Here is an 18,354-nt window from a genome sequence, read left to right as displayed (position 1 = left end):
AATTTTAAGAGCTTGAATTTCCCTTTATATTTGGAGAACCAAATAAATTGTTGAATGAACCACTGAATCTTTCACCCATTTGGAATAAGAAGATAGAAATATCGTGGTAGAGAAAGTTTTAGATAGTGAGTAGAGAAATGAAAAATACTTCTCTATTTATAAGTAAAAAAAAGTTATTATTAAAATAAAAAAATATTATATAGCCGTTTTTTTTACCGTTGTCAAAAAATAGACGTTGCCAAATAACGTTCATTTTTGCCAAAATGAACGTTGTCGTTCGATTTTGCAAAATGAACATTGCTCATTTTTGTCAAATGGACGTTGTTCATTTTTGTCAAATGGGCATTATCTGGTAACGTTCATTTGATTAAGTTTATTTTTTAAATAAACATTTACCTGACAACGGGCATGGGACCCATGTGTATTAAATATTTTATTCTTAAAAGCACCATGAAGCCAACATCCAAAATTGGATGCTGGCTTCTTTAGTTCTCAACTTTTTAAAGTGGTGCAATGCAATTGGGTTTATAAAACTCAACTTCTTGGGTTTTGTGTAACAACCCACCCTTCTTACTTCTACTCTCTAAGGGCGAATGTTATCTAACTACAACTCTCTATCTAGTGTCACTGACGCTATTGATCATGTCCGAACGCTGACTCAACGGACGCTGGGCACGTGGCGCTCTCCTAATCGATGACGTGGGCCTCCGGCTAGTCGTACGAAGCTCTGGTGGACCTACACAGAAGTCGGGCCGGGAAGGGGTTCCCGGCGGCGACCCTCCGACGCTTAAGTCAGGCAAGCAGATGGTGGAGAAAGTAGCTCCCAAGCTTATAGAACGCGTACCTCCGGCGAAGTCTGCTACTCCTTATATAGAGCGGTGAAAAGAGTCTCTACGCGCCCACCGAGGCGCGTACGTGTCCGCAGCCCATACCTCGATATGTACTTGTCAGAAAGCTTACCTGACGCCATACTGCAATAGTCTCATCGCGCCTTCGATGGGACAACAGGACACCCCGTTGTCAGACTAGGAGTATGGCTTAGTCATATGACTTGACGGCTGTCAGAAGATGTTCTTGTTCTAGTTTGCCCACCGCCGGCCGGGACGTACGTCCGGCCGGCTGGACGGAGACCGTCGTCCGGACGACCTTCATCCCCTGCGCCGGCCGGGCGGCACGCCCCTCACGTCTCGCCTGTCGCTGGCGTTCAAATGCTGGGGAGACTTCTGGGCGAGTGCCTCCCGCTCGGCTCTTAGACATTGTTTCATTGAGCGTCGGAACCCCGATCTCTGTCAGGGCGCCTTTTACTATCAGATGTTTACTGGCAGACCGATCGGCTTGCCCTTTTCTCATGGGTCCGATCGGCTCACCCTTCGGACCCCCGCCTTTGACCTCCACGTGGCGTTGACCCCTCGTTAGGGGTCCTGGCTTACCACCGGATCACTTGCCTTCCCCGAGTCTAGTCGGGAGGCGAAGTCCGACCGACGGATCGCCGATCCGATCGAGCAATGCGATCGCATTAGGCCGCCGCCAGCCCCGGATATTCATCCATTCGCAGATCTTGTCCGTGCCTTGTGTTCTCTTGAATCCATGTCCGATGCTCTCCCCACTACCCATCACGTGCGCTGCGCACGGTAAGGGAGCTCATTAAATGCGGCATATCCCACCGACACGTGGCGATCGTCGGCTTGTCGGATGGCGGTGGCGTCACTTCCGATGGGACAGCCACCGTTTGAAATGAACGGCTGGATGATGACCTCATTATCGACGACCTGGATCGGACGGTGGAGGTTGCTCCCGGGCGGCGATATAAAGCCCGCGACTCCGTTTCCACAGCATTGTTACTTCATCCTCCTCCGGCGTTCCTCTGCTCGTTTTTTTTTCTCCGGCGACCTCGCCCCTCAACTCTTCGGCAACCCCCAGGCCCCCGTCGATCATCTTTCTTGCTCTTAAGACCCTCTTTCTCGTTCCCAACGTTTTCATCTTTCTGTTAATCGTTTCCTTCAGTCGGTTTTCCTCCATTCCTTGCTTGAACCTTCCCTTTTGGTCCCGTATTCTTGTCTTTCGACCATGACTAGCACCTCGCAGTCGACTGGCGGCGCTCCGGGTCTATGGTACACGACCATGGAGAGCCATTTTGATGAGGAGGACGCGTTGCGTCTCGCTCGGACTTACGACATTCCTTCTGACCACCAAATAGTATTAGCCACACCGGCCGATCGGCCTCATGAACCGCCGCCCGGCACAGTTCTTTTTTTCCGAGACCAATTTTTGGCCGGGCTACGCTTCCCCCTCCATAAATTTTTCTTGCAAGTTTGCAACTACTTCCGCATCCCGCTCGGCCAACTAGTTCCGAACTCCGTAAGGCTGCTGAGCGGAGTGATAATTTTATTCAAACTGAACGGCATCCCCCTCGACCCTAAGATTTTCCACTACTTTTTTTATCCCAAGCAAGCCGAGTGGGGCACCTTTGTTTTCCAGTCTATGATAGGTTTCGTCCTCTTCGATAATATGCCGAGCTCCAACAAACACTGGAAGGAGCACTTCTTCTATGTGCGTTTTCCCGAGCTACCAACTTTTCGTACCAAGTGGCAGACGGCGATGCCGGCGCAACCGGAGCTCGGCAAATTTAGAGGTGATGCGGCCTACCTTCATGCGGCCGAACGGCTGGTTGGTCAGCGCTATCATATTGACAAGCTGCTCCTTCCGGGAGTAATGCACATATTTGGCTTGTCTTCTACCCCCGCCGATCTGCCCTGCAGCATGAGTAAGCGATTCTCATCCCTCCTTTTTCTTTTGTTCTAATTGATTTAATCTTTGTTTCTGCAGTTGAAGTCATGTGGCGCGCTAAGGCGACCGAGAAGCTCAAATTGAAAGCCGCTCAGATTGAGGCGGTGACGAACAAGGAGGTCGCCGAGCGGGGCCTTGATCCAGCCGATCCGACCGGCGAATCAGGCGAGGGGACTCAGGATGCCCCTGAAGCCTTAGCAGCCACTACCTCTCACGACGAGGCAGCGGGCGGCGCAGAACCTTCTACCCAAGCCGAGGTGGAGGGTCGTTCGGCAGATGATGTTCCGCTACTCACTCGGAAGCGCCGACGACCGGAATCTGCATCTGCCTCAACTCCACTTGATGAGCCACAGCCCGAGCGGGGCACGGATGCTCCGGGACGATTTCCCTAGAGAGCACCCGACCGCATCTCCGAGGGCAAGCTCGAGGTGCCGCCGTCCATCCTTCAAGAACTTTGCGCCAGACGCGCTTAGCTTCCTTCCTCGTCCACCGGTGGGCCATCCAGTAAGGCCGATGCTTCTCGGGGTGAGCCGAGCGGCTCGAATTTGATTAAAACCGTCCTGCGCCTCCCCTCAGAGGAATATATGGCTGCTGCTGATCGGCCAATGGTCCCCGAGCAGCAGATCACCTTGACACGTCGGCGCCGGATAAAAGCGATGACTCCCGGGCAGCTCGGCGACAGCAACCTTCAACAGGCTACCGGGGTATGCTCTTTTCCTTTGTTCGTGTATTTGGATTAAGTTTTTAACCTGTTCACTTTTGCTCGTAGAACTGGGTGGAGCAGATTGCCGTTAGCAATCGGTTGGCCAAGCTGGAGGATGAATTGAAAAAACTCAAAGCCGCGGGGGACATCCAACAGTCGACGGCCGCTCTGGAGAAGGCCAAAAAATTACTGGAAGCCGAATGGAAACGGGCTTCCGATCTAGCGAGCAAGGTCGTTCGGCTCGAAGCGATGGTCAAACAACGAGATAAGGAGATCAAGACGGCGATCACCCGGAAGCACCAGGCCATCGATGACATGGTCCGAATGAAGGTGGATATCAGAGGGCTGGAGCAACGCATCAAGGATCTGAATGCTCTTCTGGCCACCGAGAAGGAGGGCCGCTCGGCCGATCTCCTAAGATTTGACGGAGAATTGAAGGATCTCCAAGCTGCCAGCGACTCTGCCCACGCCGCGCTTAAAGAATATCAAGAGGGGGAGTCGGCTCGTTCTGACGAAGCGAGGAAGGCGTATCTCCGCTCGGAAGATTTCGGAGAGAAGTTTACCGACAAGATATCCCTCACTTTCGAAGAGGCGATCAAGGCGGCGATGGATTACCTGAAGACCAAGGGCCACCTGCCCGCCGAGCTGGCCATCCCCCCCCCCAGGACCTCGCGACCGTGATGGGCGCCATCCCTGACACTCTTTTTGACTTTGACGCGTCATAAGCGTTTTTTTCTTTTTATGAACTTTTTTGAATTCAGGCCGTTCGGCCCAACTTACTTTTGTAGTTCTTTAAAACTCCTCCGCTCGGCACCACGCTCTGTCAGACTAAAGTCGATTATCTTTAATAACGTCATTCATCATGCGACTGAGTAGCCGCTCGGCGCGCGCGTTCACTCGTTCACTTGCTCGCATTTTTAATTCCGATTAACCATCTTTTGCTTCGCGCCTTACCTCAAAGGGGGTTTTCGCTAGATTTTCGCAATGCGAGCCGCTCGGACGTTTATAGACGCCGGCTCGTCTCTCGATATTTAACGTCAAAGCTCGACGGTCTTCCGCTCGGACGTTTATAGACGCCGGCTCGTCTCTCGATATTTAACGTCGGAGCTCGACGGTCTTCCGCTCGGACGCCGGCTCGCCTCTCGATATTTAACGCCGGAGCTCAACGGTCTTCCGCCGGAGCGTTTACCGGCCCGCCTCTCGATATTTAACGTCGGAGCTCGACGGTCTTCCGCTCGGACGTTTATAGACGCCGGCTCGTCTCTCGATATTTAACGTCGGAGCTCGACGGTCTTCCGCTGGGACGTTTATAGACGCCGGCTCGTCTCTCGATATTTAACGTCGGAGCTCGACGGTCTTCCGCTCGGACGTTTATAGACGCCGGCTCGTCTCTCGATATTTAACGTCGGAGCTCGACGGTCTTCCGCTCGGCCGTTTATAGCCGACGGCTCGTCTCTCGACTCGACGGTCTTCCGCTCGGACGTTTATAGACGTCGGCTCGTCTCTCGATATTTAACGTCGGAGCTCGATGGTCTTCCGCTCGCACGTTTATAGACGCCGGCTCGTCTCTCGATATTTAACGTCGGAGCTCGACGGTCTTCCGCTCGGACGTTTATAGACGCCGGCTTGTCTCTCGATATTTAACGTCGGAGCTCGACGGTCTTCCGCTCGGCCACCCGATGCTGACGTGGCTTGCTGCTCTGGCCGCTCGGCTGTTGCCTTCTGTTTTTGCTCCACAAGCTTGGCGGCCCTTATCTCGATCAGAGCGTCGAGTTCCTCGTTCGAAAGCGTCACCATGTGTTGTCGTCCAGCTTCATCCATTGTTTCTGCTCGGATACAGGAACGTTCCCACAGACGGCACCAAATTGATCCTGTTCGAACGCTGACTCAACGGACGCTGGGCACGTGGCGCTCTCCTAATCGATGACGTGGGCCTCCGGCTAGTCATACGAAGCTCCGACGGACCTGCACAGAAGTCGGGCCGGGAAGGGGTTCCCGGCGGCGACCCTCCGACGCTCAAGTCAGGCAAGCAGATGGTGGAGAAAGTAGCTCCCAAGCTTATAGAACGCGTACCTCCGGCGAAGTCTGCTACTCCTTATATAGAGCGGTGAAAGAGCCTCTATGCGCCCACCGAGGCGCGTACGTGTCCGCAGCCCATACCTCGGTATGTACTTGTCAGAAAGCTTACCTGACGCCATACTGCAACAGTCCCATCGCGCCTTCGATGGGACAACAGGACACCCCGTTGTCAGACTAGGAGTATGGCTTAGCCATATGACTTGACGGCTGTCAGAAGATGTTCCTGTTCTAGTTTGCCCACCGCCGGCCGGGACGTACGTCCGGCCGGCTGGACGGAGACCGTCGTCCGGACGACCTTCATCCCCTGCGCCGGCCGGGCGGCACGCCCCTCACGTCTCGCCTGTCGCTGGCTTTCAAATGCTGGGGAGACTTCTGGGCGAGTGCCTCCCGCTCGGCTCTTAGACATTGTTTCATTGAGCGTCGGAACCCCGATCTCTGTCAGGGCGCCTTTTACTATCAGATGTTTACTAGCAGACCGATCGGCTTGCCCTTTTTTCATGGGTCCGATCGGCTCACCCTTCTTCGACGGACCACCTGGCCTTTTGACCTCCACGTGGCGTTGACCCCTCGTTAGGGGGTCCCGGGCTCTTATCACCGGATCAGCTATTATTAGAGTCAGTTAGATTTATCACGGTTCAGAGGAATTCCTACCGAAAAATTTCGGCAGAGTCTCCCCTGTACCGGTGACCAAATCTATAATACACAAGATATATACGCAGCCACATGCGGCTGGAACACATTTTATTCACAACCACGCAGTAATAAATTCATACTATAACCAAAAGACTAGACTAGCAACAAGAACTAAACACAACTCCCAGAATAGGACATAAATAAGCTACAATACGAATCAAACTCAATCACAATCACATAAACTTCATAACAGTATTTAAAGAAAAGAACTAAAGCATAAACTCTAATCATTAGGTCCTGCAAGTTTGCTAGCACTCTCTGGATCTCTCCATAGTCCAGTCACCACACACATTCATCATCACCACCACCCTGTCGCCTCCCTTCATATCTTAGCTTTTCCTTTATCTGCAGTAGGAGGAAAGAAAATAAAACTATAAGCGATAACGCTTAGTAAGTACTAATCTATCTCACAAAACTCGAAGTGCATAGAAAGTAATGCAATAATACTGAAACTGAAATGCTAAAGCAAATCTGCATGTGCTCATGGTATACAAAAATAAAACTGGATACTGAACATGCTCACTAACTGACAGGATAATAAGGAAATTAACACTGTAAGCTTAGAATTAAAGAAACTAACCTTTTATTTATTCTAAGCATAAAACTTGTTTCAATTTCCTATATTCTTGTAATAGAAATTAATCTTTTAATTTCTATCTTTTACTTTCTTCTTCTTTCTTTCTTCTTAACTTTTCTTTTCTTTCTTTGGGCTCAGGCTTAGTACCATCTTTATTTTGCGCGCTCTCTAATAGTGACTGGGGTAGCGAGCCTCCAGCCCTATGAGGATAAAGATCTCAATCTTACCAGGGCCAAGACCTCGGAATTGGTCACCTGGATTTGTTTAACGACAACCTCGGAAGTCGGGTACTAGCCTCTTACTTTAATTTACTAGTTATCTCTTTTTAACTAGACTCTAGTCTTTTCTTTACTCATACTTCTCATACTCCTTTATTAGAACTTATTAGAATCCTGTAGATATACCTAACAAGTGTAGGATTACAATTAACTAAGCATGCTATATAAAAACAATACAAGAGAAACAATTCTAAACTCTCTCTAAGCATGTTATAAAACAAAGCAACAGAAAAGCGAATCTGAACTTTCTAAACATGCTGTAAAACAAAGGAAAAGAAAGCACATCTGAACTTACTAATTGATCCGGCGGTTAGAACAGGGGACCCCCATTCTGAGGGGTCAATGCCACGCTGGAGTCAAAAGGCCAAGTGGCCGACCGGAGAGGGAGGGGCCGACCTCCCGACCGGCCCCGGCAGACCAACCGGTGAATAGCCAAGGCAATAGGGGCCCCCACTGAAGTCGTAGTTCCGACGCTCAATGGAACAGTAGCAGGGAGCCGAGCGGAAGCCCTAAGAGAAGGTGACATACTGCTAACAGGCCTTGCATAGTACCCTACCGAAAATATCCCCAGCATATCGATGCATACGGCAGGCCGGCGAGAGGGGAATTTCGTCCGGTTGGCGCATAAAATGAGGGCCGTCCGGACGTCACTCCCCGTCCGGACGGACGTACCGGCCTGTGAGGTAGGGAAGGACAAGGACATCTTCTGACAGCTGTCAAGTCCCAGGGCTAGGCCATACTCTTAGTCTGACAGTTAAGTGTTCTCTTGTCACATCGAAGACGTGCTCGGACTGTAGCAGTATGGCGTCAGGTAAGCTTTCTGATAGACACATACCGAGGTATGGGCTGCGGACACGAAGGCGCCTCGGTGGACGTGCAGGAGCTCTTTCACCGCTTTATATAAAGAGCCGCATACTTCGCCGGAGGTACGCGTTCAAGACCTTTGGAGCTACTTTTTCCACCACCTGCTTACCTGACTTGAGTGTCGGAGGGTCGCCGCCGGGAACCCCTTCCCGGCCCGACTTCTGTACAGGTTCGCCGGAGCTTCGTGCCACCAGTCGAAGATCCACGTCAGCAGTCGGAGAGCGCCCCGTGCCCAGCGTCCGCTGATTCAGCATTCGGACAGGATCAAATTGGCGCCGTTTGTGGGAACGCTCCTGCATCCGAACGGAAACAATGGACGAGGATGGACGACAACACACGGTGACGCTTTCGACGGAGGAACTCGACGCCCTGATCGAGATAAGGGCCGCCAAGCTTGTGGAGCAAAAACAGAAAGCCACAGCCGAGCGGCCGGAGCAGCAAGCAACGTCAGCATCTGGTGGTCGAGCGGAAGCACCGCCGGCCACCGTTGCATTTCATCGAGCCCTATTCCGCACCCCTGATGCCGCAGCAGCTCATAGATATCGTGGATCTTCTTCGGACGAAATGCCTAGACGAGATGACAGAAAAGGGAAAGCCCCCCGAGCGGACGCATCGCCCGAGAGGATTAATCGCCAATTTTCAAAGGCTATTCTACGAGATCCTCTGCCGAAGCACTACGTGCCTCCGACGATCGACGAGTATAATGGGACAACCGACCCAGATGATCATCTGGGTAAGTTTGATAACACAGCTACGCTCCATCAATACACAGATGGAGTAAAATGCCGAGTTTTTCTTACCACTCTCGCGGGATCGGCTCAACGGTGGTTTCGGAGGCTGCCGGACGGATCCATCACAAGCTTCAAGGATTTCCGGACGACCTTCCTCCACCACTTCGCAAGCAGTCGGCGCTATCAGAAAACCAGTGTTAGTCTGTTTGCCATCAAACAGGAGCCGAGAGAGCCGCTCAGAGCTTATATCCAGCGGTTTAATCAGGTAGCCATGGATATTCCAACGGCCACCTCAGAGACAATGATGAACGCATTTACACAAGGCCTCATGGACGGGGACTTCTTCCGCTCCCTCGTTCGGAAGCCGCCTCGAGACTATGACCATATGCTACACCGAGCCAACGAGTACATCAACGTGGAGGAGGCCCAAGCGGCTCGAAGAAAGAAAGCTCCGACTGATCGGGCTCCACCTGCCAAGCGGAAGCCTCCCACCGCTCATCAACCGCCAAGAGAACCGAGGGCCGAAGCAATCCACTCCCCTCATGTGAGGTCCCACGTGTAAGAAGTAGCAGCCGAACGGCCCAAGCCAAAGAAGAAATGGACTCCCATGTTCTGCTCAATCCACCGCACGGACACGCATAACACCAGAGATTGTCGGAGCCTTCCCGTTCCCCGGAATGGCGGCCGACGGTCTCCCTCGGTCGACAGGCGACAAAGAACTCATGAAGCCGATCGGACGCGAGCTGATAGGCGACAGCAACAGACTCCGATCGACATCGCTCCCAAGGCGGGAGAATCGCCGAATGTCTAGAGAACGGTCCCGACCGTCCGCTCGGGAAGAAGAAAATAGAAGTAATACTTCCCGAGGCGAGATCAACATTATTGCTGGCGTGCCGACCGGAGGAGACTCTAACCGAGCAAGGAAGGCGAGCGTCCGACAGCTCCAGATCCATGCGGTCGGCTGCAGTCAAGTGGATCCGAAATCGCTTTGGGCCCGGGACTTGGAAGGAATTGAAGTGCCCCACGACGACGCTCTGCTCATCAAAGCGGTAATAGCCAACTACACTATTCACCGCGTTTTTATTGACACAGGAAGCTCGGTCAACATCATATTTAAAAAGGCGTTCGATCAACTACAAATTGACCGAGCCGAGCTGCTGCCCATGACAACCCCGCTCTACGGGTTTACGGGCAATGAAGTCCTGCTAGCCATCTCACTGGGAGAAGAGCCGCTTAGGAGGACGCGGACAGCGAACTTCGTGGTGGTGGACTCTCCCTCATCCTACAACGTCATTTTGGGACGACCGGTGCTCAGCGAGTTCCGGGCGGCCGTCTCCACCTTCCACCAGAAGATCAAGTTCCCCGTCGACGACAAAGTAGGAGAAGTACGGGGAGACCAATTGGCAGCTCGGCGATGCTACATTGAAATGGTCCGAGTAGAAGCAAGTTCCACTCGGAAATCGCCACGGATCGAGGTGAATGCTATAACTGAAAAACCTCCCTCTTTAGTTTATGAAGAAAAAGAGGAAGTACAGATACACCCCACCCAATTAGAGGCTACAACATTCATCGCGTCCGATCTAGAGGCTAACCAGAAAGAGGAGGTGATCCAATGCCTCAGGAGAAACCATGATGTCTTCGTCTGGTCGACACATAAGCTGCCCGGAATTTTGCCAAGTATTGTGCAGCATGAGCTCCACGTCCGACCGGACGCTCGGCCAGTCAAGCAGAGAAAAAGAGATTTCAGCGCCGAGCAGAACGCTATCATCCGGGCGGAGGTGGAGAAGCTTCTGGAAGCCGGCCATATACGCGAAGCTGGCGAACGTAGTATTAGTCTCCAAGCCGGGCAACAAGTGGAGAGTATGCATAGATTTTCGGGATCTCAACAAAGCCTGCCCGAAAGACTTTTATCCTCTGCCCCGGATAGATCAGCTAGTGGACTCTACGGCCGGCTGCGAATTAATATGCATGCTCGACGCTTACCAAGGCTATCATCAAGTGTCGCTCACCCGTGAAGATCAAGAAAAAGTCAGCTTCGTGACGGCCGACGGCGCCTATTGCTATAATGTGATGCCGTTCGGATTGAAGAATGCGGGAGCCACTTATCAGCGCTTGATGAACAAAGTATTCAGAGAGCAGATCGGGCGAAATCTGGAAGTGTACGTGGACGACATTCTCATCAAGTCCATCCGAGCGGCCGATCTCTTCAAGGACATGGAAGAAACTTTCCGAACGCTACACAAATATGGAGTCAAGCTAAATCCTCAAAAGTGCTTGTTCGGAGCAAAAGGAGGGCGTTTCTTGGGGTATATAGTGACCGAGCGGGGTATTGAAGCAAATCCCAGCAAAGTAAAAGCCCTACAAGACATGTCGCCCCCAAGAAATCTGAGAGAAGTGCAGCGTTTGACCGGTCGGATAACTGCTTTGTCCAGATTCATATCCAAAACCGCCGACCGGAGCCTTCCTTTCTTCAAAATCTTGCGCAAGGCCACTAAATTTCACTGGGACGAAGAATGCGATCGGGCGTTCAAAGATTTGAAGGCATATCTGAATTCCCTCCCGGTATTAGCCAAGCCAGCTGCGGGTGAGCCACTTTGTATCTATTTGTCTTCCACCGAGCAAGCAATTGGCTCGACACTAGTAAGGGCGAGCGGAGAAGAGCCTGTGTATTTCCTTAGTCATATTTTAAAAGATGTTGAATCTCGCTACACTGGGCTCGAAAAGCTGGCTTTTGCTCTGGTCCTCGCCGCTCGGCGCCTTCGCCCATACTTCCTGGCGCATACCATCATTGTCAAAACCAATAGCCCGTTCGGGCGTGTATTATTGAATCCAGAAGCGTCCGGGCGGCTCATCAAATGGACGACGGAGTTAAGTGAATTTGACATCCAATACCAGCCCCGCTCGGCAATCAAAGCGCAATCCTTGGCCGATTTTGTGACTGAGGTGCAAAGGCCGGAGCCAGAAGCTACGTGGAGAATATATGTGGATGGGTCGTCCACTCGGCTGTGAATATTATTGCTCTCCCTCAAGAAGAAAAGATGCACTTATCCGTCCTACTGGATTATAAAGCTACCAACAATGAAGCGGAGTATGAGGCCTCATAGCCGGCTTGCAGGCAGCTTGGCGCCGGTCGGGTAACACTTCATTCGGATTCGCAGCTAGTCACAAGAAGAGCTCTCTCGGCACTTTTGAAATTAACACCGACTCAAGCTCTATGTCAAGCGTTTGAGAAACTTAAAGCCAATTTTAGAGAAATTATTGTCCAGAAGATACCCAGAGAAAATCAAGCGACCGATGAGTTAGCCAAACTCGCGAGCTCAATAACACCGGCCGCCATTCAGCAGCCAATTGAAAAAGTACTGCTGGTGGTCGACCAGATGGAAGGCCTCACGTTTCCAAGTGACTGGCGGACACCCATCATAGAGTTCCTCCGCTCGGGCGCCACACCATCCAATGAGAATGAAGCTCAGCTGCTAAGGAGGAGAGCCGGTCGGTTCACACTCATCGGCGATCAGCTTTACAAAAAGGCTTTCTCACGCCCGCTGTTGAAATGCGTGAGCTCGGAGGACTCAGCTTACATCCTCCAAGAAGTACATCAAGGATCGTGCGGAGGGCATCCGGGCGGACGATCACTAGCTAAGAAGATCCTGCTAGCTGGATACTTTTGGCCGACTTTACAAGCGGACGCCGCTCGGACCGTGTCGACGTGCCTTTCGTGCCAGAAGTACCATAACTTCTACCATCGACCGGCAGAGGAAATGAAGGCCGCCACTGTGTCTTGCCCGTTCGACCAATGGGGAATGAATATTGTGGGTCCGTTTCCTATGGCGACCGGATAGCAAAAATTCTTACTGGTGGCGGTTGATTATTTTTCCAAGTGGGTGGAGGCCGAGCCGCTAGCCAAGATCACCGAGCAGATGGTCAAGAAATTTATTTGGCAGAACATCATCTGTCGGTACGGCATCCCCCGTCGACTTATTTCCGATAATGGGCGGCAATTCACGGGAAAGTTGCTCAAAGATTGGTGCAAAAGCTATAGCATCGAACAACACTTCACATCTGTAGCCTATCCCCAAAGCAACGGTCAAGCCGAAGTAGCCAATCAGGAAATTCTTCGCATTCTGCGCGCTCGGCTCGACCATTTGGGAGGAAGTGTCGGGCGTCCTATGGGCCATCCGAACGACGCCAAAGGAAGGAACGGGCGTCACGCCTTTTCATCTGGTATACGGCGGCGAAGCGGTGATTCCCGTCGAAGTCGGCGTCGAATCCGCTCAGATCCAAAATTATGATGAGGACAACGCCGAGCGGAGGAACATGGAGCTAGATTGGTCGAAGAAGAAAGAGCCAAGGCGTCCGTTCGGCTGATGGCGTACCGGCAGCGGATGAAGCAAAACTACAACCGCCGCGTAATCCCCAGATCATTCCAGGTCGGCGATCTTGTCTGGAAGAGAGTCAAGCCGGTCGGCGACGTCGGCAAGCTGGAAGCTCCTTGGGCGGGCCCCTTCAAGGTTATTGAAAAGCTCCACTCGGGCGCTTATTATTTGGAAGATGAAGACGGGCGTCAACTGGACTGGCCGTGGAGTGCGAATCATCTCCAGCCTTATCGGGCTGGGTGAAAGGTGCACTAATGTAACTTATTTTTGCATATATTTTGGTCGCCCGTACCCTCATAATGCAGGAAGCAAAATTAATTCAAAGTGCTACTCGGAAAACCTAGAGGTTCCACTGTACAAAAATTTTGCACAAAGGTCTGAACCTTTTCCTAGCTACCATGTGTTCTTTTAAATTAAATTTTGGATCACCTGCGGAACTTAACACGTTTGATCCAAAACTTAATCTATTCGTTCTTTTAGGTTTTGACTTGGGTCTCCTACGGAACTTAACACGTTCGACCCAAATCACCTTAAGTTATTAATTCCATTAAATATTAATTTCCATAATTGGTTTCCAGTACTGACGTGGCGAGGCACATGGCCTTCTTGGATATGGGAGCAACCACCACCGACTAGACAAAACCTTTTATGGAAAGCTAATATTTAATTTCCTAAAATAACTTTAGGTTAACCGAAAAGAACAATCAAATCACAAGGAAAAAAAACAAAAGAACACAACATCGAAAAACATATTCGAAACACTAGAATCGCATGCCTCTTGTATTTGGTATTATTTCCAAAAATAACTAGTATGATGCGGAAAGAAAAATTACTAGTTATACCTTTTAGAAAGACTTCTTGATCTTCTACCGTATTCCTCTTCTAACCTTGGACGTTGTGTGGGCAACGATCTTCCGAGTTGAGAACCACCAAGCACCTTCTTCTTCCTTACAAGTTTCGGCCATCAAAACTTCTCCTAGGATGAAGAGGTTCGGCCACCACCACCATGCTCCAAGGGATGCTAGAAAAGAGGCTTCTTTTCTCTCCTTCTTAGATCCGGCCACCAAAGCTATCTCCACCATGAGTAGGTTTCGGCCACACAAAGGAGAGGAGAGGAAAGAAAGGGCCGGCCACACCCAAAGAAGAAAAGAGGGAGAAAAATAATAGAGTTCTTCTACCATGAAGGCACCTCTACCCCCTCTTTTATAATCCTTGGTCTTGGCAAATAAGGAAATTTAAATAAAAACTTCCTTAATTCTTTTGCCATGAAAAGGAAAAATTATTTAATTAAAAATAATTTCTCTCTTCTCAATTTACAATGGCCGGCCATTATACAAATCTCCAAGCAAATAAAATTTTAAACACCAATTAAAACTTCCTTATTTGCTTCCGGAAATTTATAAAAATTTCTCAATAATTTTTATCCCTTCATGATTGGTTTATAAAAAGGAAATTTGATAAATTAAAATCTTTCTTTTAAACATGTGGATAAAAAGAAAGTTATCTCTATAAATTAAAATCTCTTTTAATCTACAAATAAGGAAAGATATCAAATCTTTTCTTAATCGTTTGTAGAAACTTATAAAAGAGAATATTTAATTTTAAACTCTCTTTTAAATCATGAACATGATTAAAAAGGAAAGTTTTCTTAAAATTAAAAATCCTCCTTTAATCAACAAATAAGGAAAGATTTCAAATTTTAAACTCTCTTTTGTAGATGATTTACAAAAAGGAAAGTTTTATCAAAAATTAAAACCATCCTTTTAAACTACAAATAAGGAAAGAGATTGATCTTCTCTTAATCTTTTGTAGAAAGCTATAAAAGGAAATTTTAAATTTTAAACTCTCTTTAAAATCATGATATCCACATAAGAAATAATTTTAATAAAAATCTTTTTAATATTCTAGTGGTCGGCCACCCAAGCTTGGGACCCAAGCTTTGGCCGACCACCTACTGGCTCATCCATTGGTCTTGGCCGGCCCTAGCTTGGGTTCCAAGCTAGCTTGGCCGACCCCATTGGATGGGTAAGAAGGTGGGTATCGGTGGGTATAAATCAGATATACTAGAGGCTACGATAGGGACCGAGAGGAGGAATTGGTTTTGGTCACCCGATGAAATTAAGCATCCCGTGTTCGCCCCGAACACACAACTTAATTTCATCAATAATAATTCATTCCACTAAATAACTATTATTGAACTACCACACCAATCCCAAATTACATTTTGGGCTCCTTCTTATTATGAGTGTGTTAGTCTCCCTGTGTTTAAGATAACAAATGTCCACTAATTAAGTAAGTTAGTGACAACTCGCTTAATTAATATCTAGCTCCAAGAGTAGTACCACTCAACTTCATCGTCATGTCGGACTAAGTCCACCTGCAGGGTTTAACATGACAATCCTTATGAGCTCCTCTTGGGGACATTCTCAACCTAGATCACTAGGACACAGTTTCCTTCTATAATCAACAACACACACTATAAGTGATATCATTTCCCAACTTATCGGGCTTATTGATTTATCGAACTAAATCTCACCCATTGATAAATTAAATAAATAAATATCAAATATATGTGCTTGTTATTATATTAGGATTAAGAACACACACTTCCATAATAACTGAGGTCTTTGTTCCTTTATAAAGTCAGTATAAAAGGAACGACCTCAAATGGTCCTACTCAATACACTCTAAGTGTACTAGTGTAATTATATAGTTAAGATAAACTAATACCTAATTACACTACGACCTTCCAATGGTTTGTTCCTTTCCATCTTGGTCGTGAGCTACTGTTTATAATTTATAAGGAACCGATAACATAATCTTCTGTGTGTGACACCACACACCATGTTATCTACGATATAAATTAATTGAGCAACTATATTTATCATAAATGTAGACATTTGACCAATGTGATTCTTATTTCTAGATAAATGTTTATACCAAAAGCTAGGCTTTTAGTATACACTCTAACAATCTCCCACTTATACTAAAAGACTAAGCTGCCATATCTGCTACCATACATCTGATTCCCATGTCTTTCAAAAAGCTCTTGCCTTAAGGACCTTAGGTTATCATCTGATGCAATCTAGGCGGCAACAACTTCTCCTCGTTATACAATTTCTCGTATTGGGTAGTACTTGCGCTCTATTATGTTTACTTATCTTATAGACTCATGGTTTCTTCGAGTTTGTTACTGCACCATTATTATTACAATAAATTGTAATAATCTTTGGACAAACTAGAAATCATATCTAAGTCTATCTTGAGGTAATTAAGTCATTCAGCTTTTATGGCTACCTCAGAGGCTTGCCATATACTCAGCTTCTATAGTGGAGTCCAAAAAAGCACCTATGCTTATCACTCTTCCATAGTTATGACTTTTCCTCCTAAAGTAAACACAAAACCCCGAGGTCGACTTATTATTGTCCCTATCCGATTGGAAGTCAAAATCCGTGTAACCCACAGGGACCAAATTAACTGCCTTGTAAGCTAGCATATAATCTCTAGCGCCTCTAAGGTACTTTAATATATGCTTTACTGCAGTCCAATGTCCTTGTCTAGGGTTACTTTGATATCTGCTAACTATGCCCTTGGCAAAACAGATTTCTGATCTCGTGCATAGCATACATTAGGTTGTCTAACTGCCGAAGCATAAAGAACTGCCTACATGTCCTCAATCTCCTTTGATGTCATCGGAGACATCTCTTTAGATAAAGACACTCCATGCTTAAAAGGTAAGAAACCTTTCGAGGAGTTTTGCATGCTTAAAACGAGCAAGGATTTTCCGATGTATCAAGCTTGGGATAAGTAAAATATATTTTTTCTTTCGATCCCTTATTACTTTGATCTCAAAAATATATACATTCTCCCAAGTCTTTTATATCGAATTATTTGGACAACCATACCCTTACTTCTGACAACATTTTGATATTGTTTCCAACTACCAAAAATGTTATCTACGTATAGCACAAGAAATACCACCACGTTTCCATCACACCTTTTGTATACACAAGACTTATCCGTTTACTCAATAAATCCAAAGGTCTGGATTACTTTGATAAACCGGATGTTCCAAGACCTTGAAGCTTTGCCTCAGTCCATAGACTGATTGAGCTTGCACACAAGATGCTCTTAGCCCTTTGCAATGAACCCTTCTGGTTGCTTTATATGGATGCTTTCATCAAGACTTCCATTAAGGAATGCTGTCTTGACATCCACTTGCCAAATAGATAAAAGAATCCGGATAGACTTAAGCATGGCTACCAGTGAAAAAGTTTCCTTTTCATCAAGCCTTGCTTTGAAAGTTACTACCTTCCTTTCTATCCCTTTTTTTTCTATTATAGACCTTTTTACACCCAAAGGCTTTTATACCATTTGGTGGTTCTACAAGCTTCCAGATTTTATTAGAATACATATATTCTAATTCTGTTATTCATTACTCTTTGCCAAGATGTTGCATCTTTATCTTGGAGTGTTTCGTCATATGTCCGGAGATCAGGTTCATGTCCTCCAGGGATCGAGTCCAAAAACTCTCCCAAAACATGAATCTTTTTAGGTTGCCTAACAACCCTCCCACTACGACAAGGCACTTTCTACAATTGTGTATCATTTGTGATACGTGTTGCAGTTTCCTTGTGGTATCTCATCTTGTACAGTTGGTACTAGATTAGACATGCCTTTTATTACTTCCTTAAGAACAAATTTTCTTATGGGCACATGGTTTATTACATAGTCCTTTTCTAAAAATCGGTCATTGATGCTAACAATGACCTTCTGATTTTTAAGACTATAAACCTACTTTCATTTCACTAGGATAACCCACAAACAAGTGAATTCCTGTCCAACTTATCATTGTCTCTCTTCTGCATATGTGCTGGACTACCCGAATCCGAATATGCTTCGAAATAGGCTTACGCCTATTCAGCAATTCTATATGAGTAGAGAGTTCTGACTTTAGAAGGTACTATATTCACTCCCGTTTCCAGAGTATATCCTTAAAATGATTTTGATAATATTCTTAATAACTCATCAATCTACTTATTTCCATAAGAGTCCTATACCTTCCTTTTCCTACACCATTCCGTTGGGTGTACCAGATGCGGTTAGTTGGGATTGAATCCCTACTTCTGATAAATGACTCCTAAATTCTCCCAAGAGGTACTTGCCACTACGATCTTACCGTAGTGTCTTGATACTTTTACTTTGTCGTTTCTCCACATCAGCCTCGTACTCTTTGAACTAATCAAAGCACTTAGACTTGCGGCACATC

The sequence above is a fragment of the Zingiber officinale genome, chromosome 3A (genome assembly GCF_018446385.1).
Source record: "Zingiber officinale cultivar Zhangliang chromosome 3A, Zo_v1.1, whole genome shotgun sequence".
Taxonomy (NCBI): Eukaryota; Viridiplantae; Streptophyta; class Magnoliopsida; order Zingiberales; family Zingiberaceae; genus Zingiber; species Zingiber officinale.
This window is presented reverse-complemented; position numbering follows the sequence as displayed.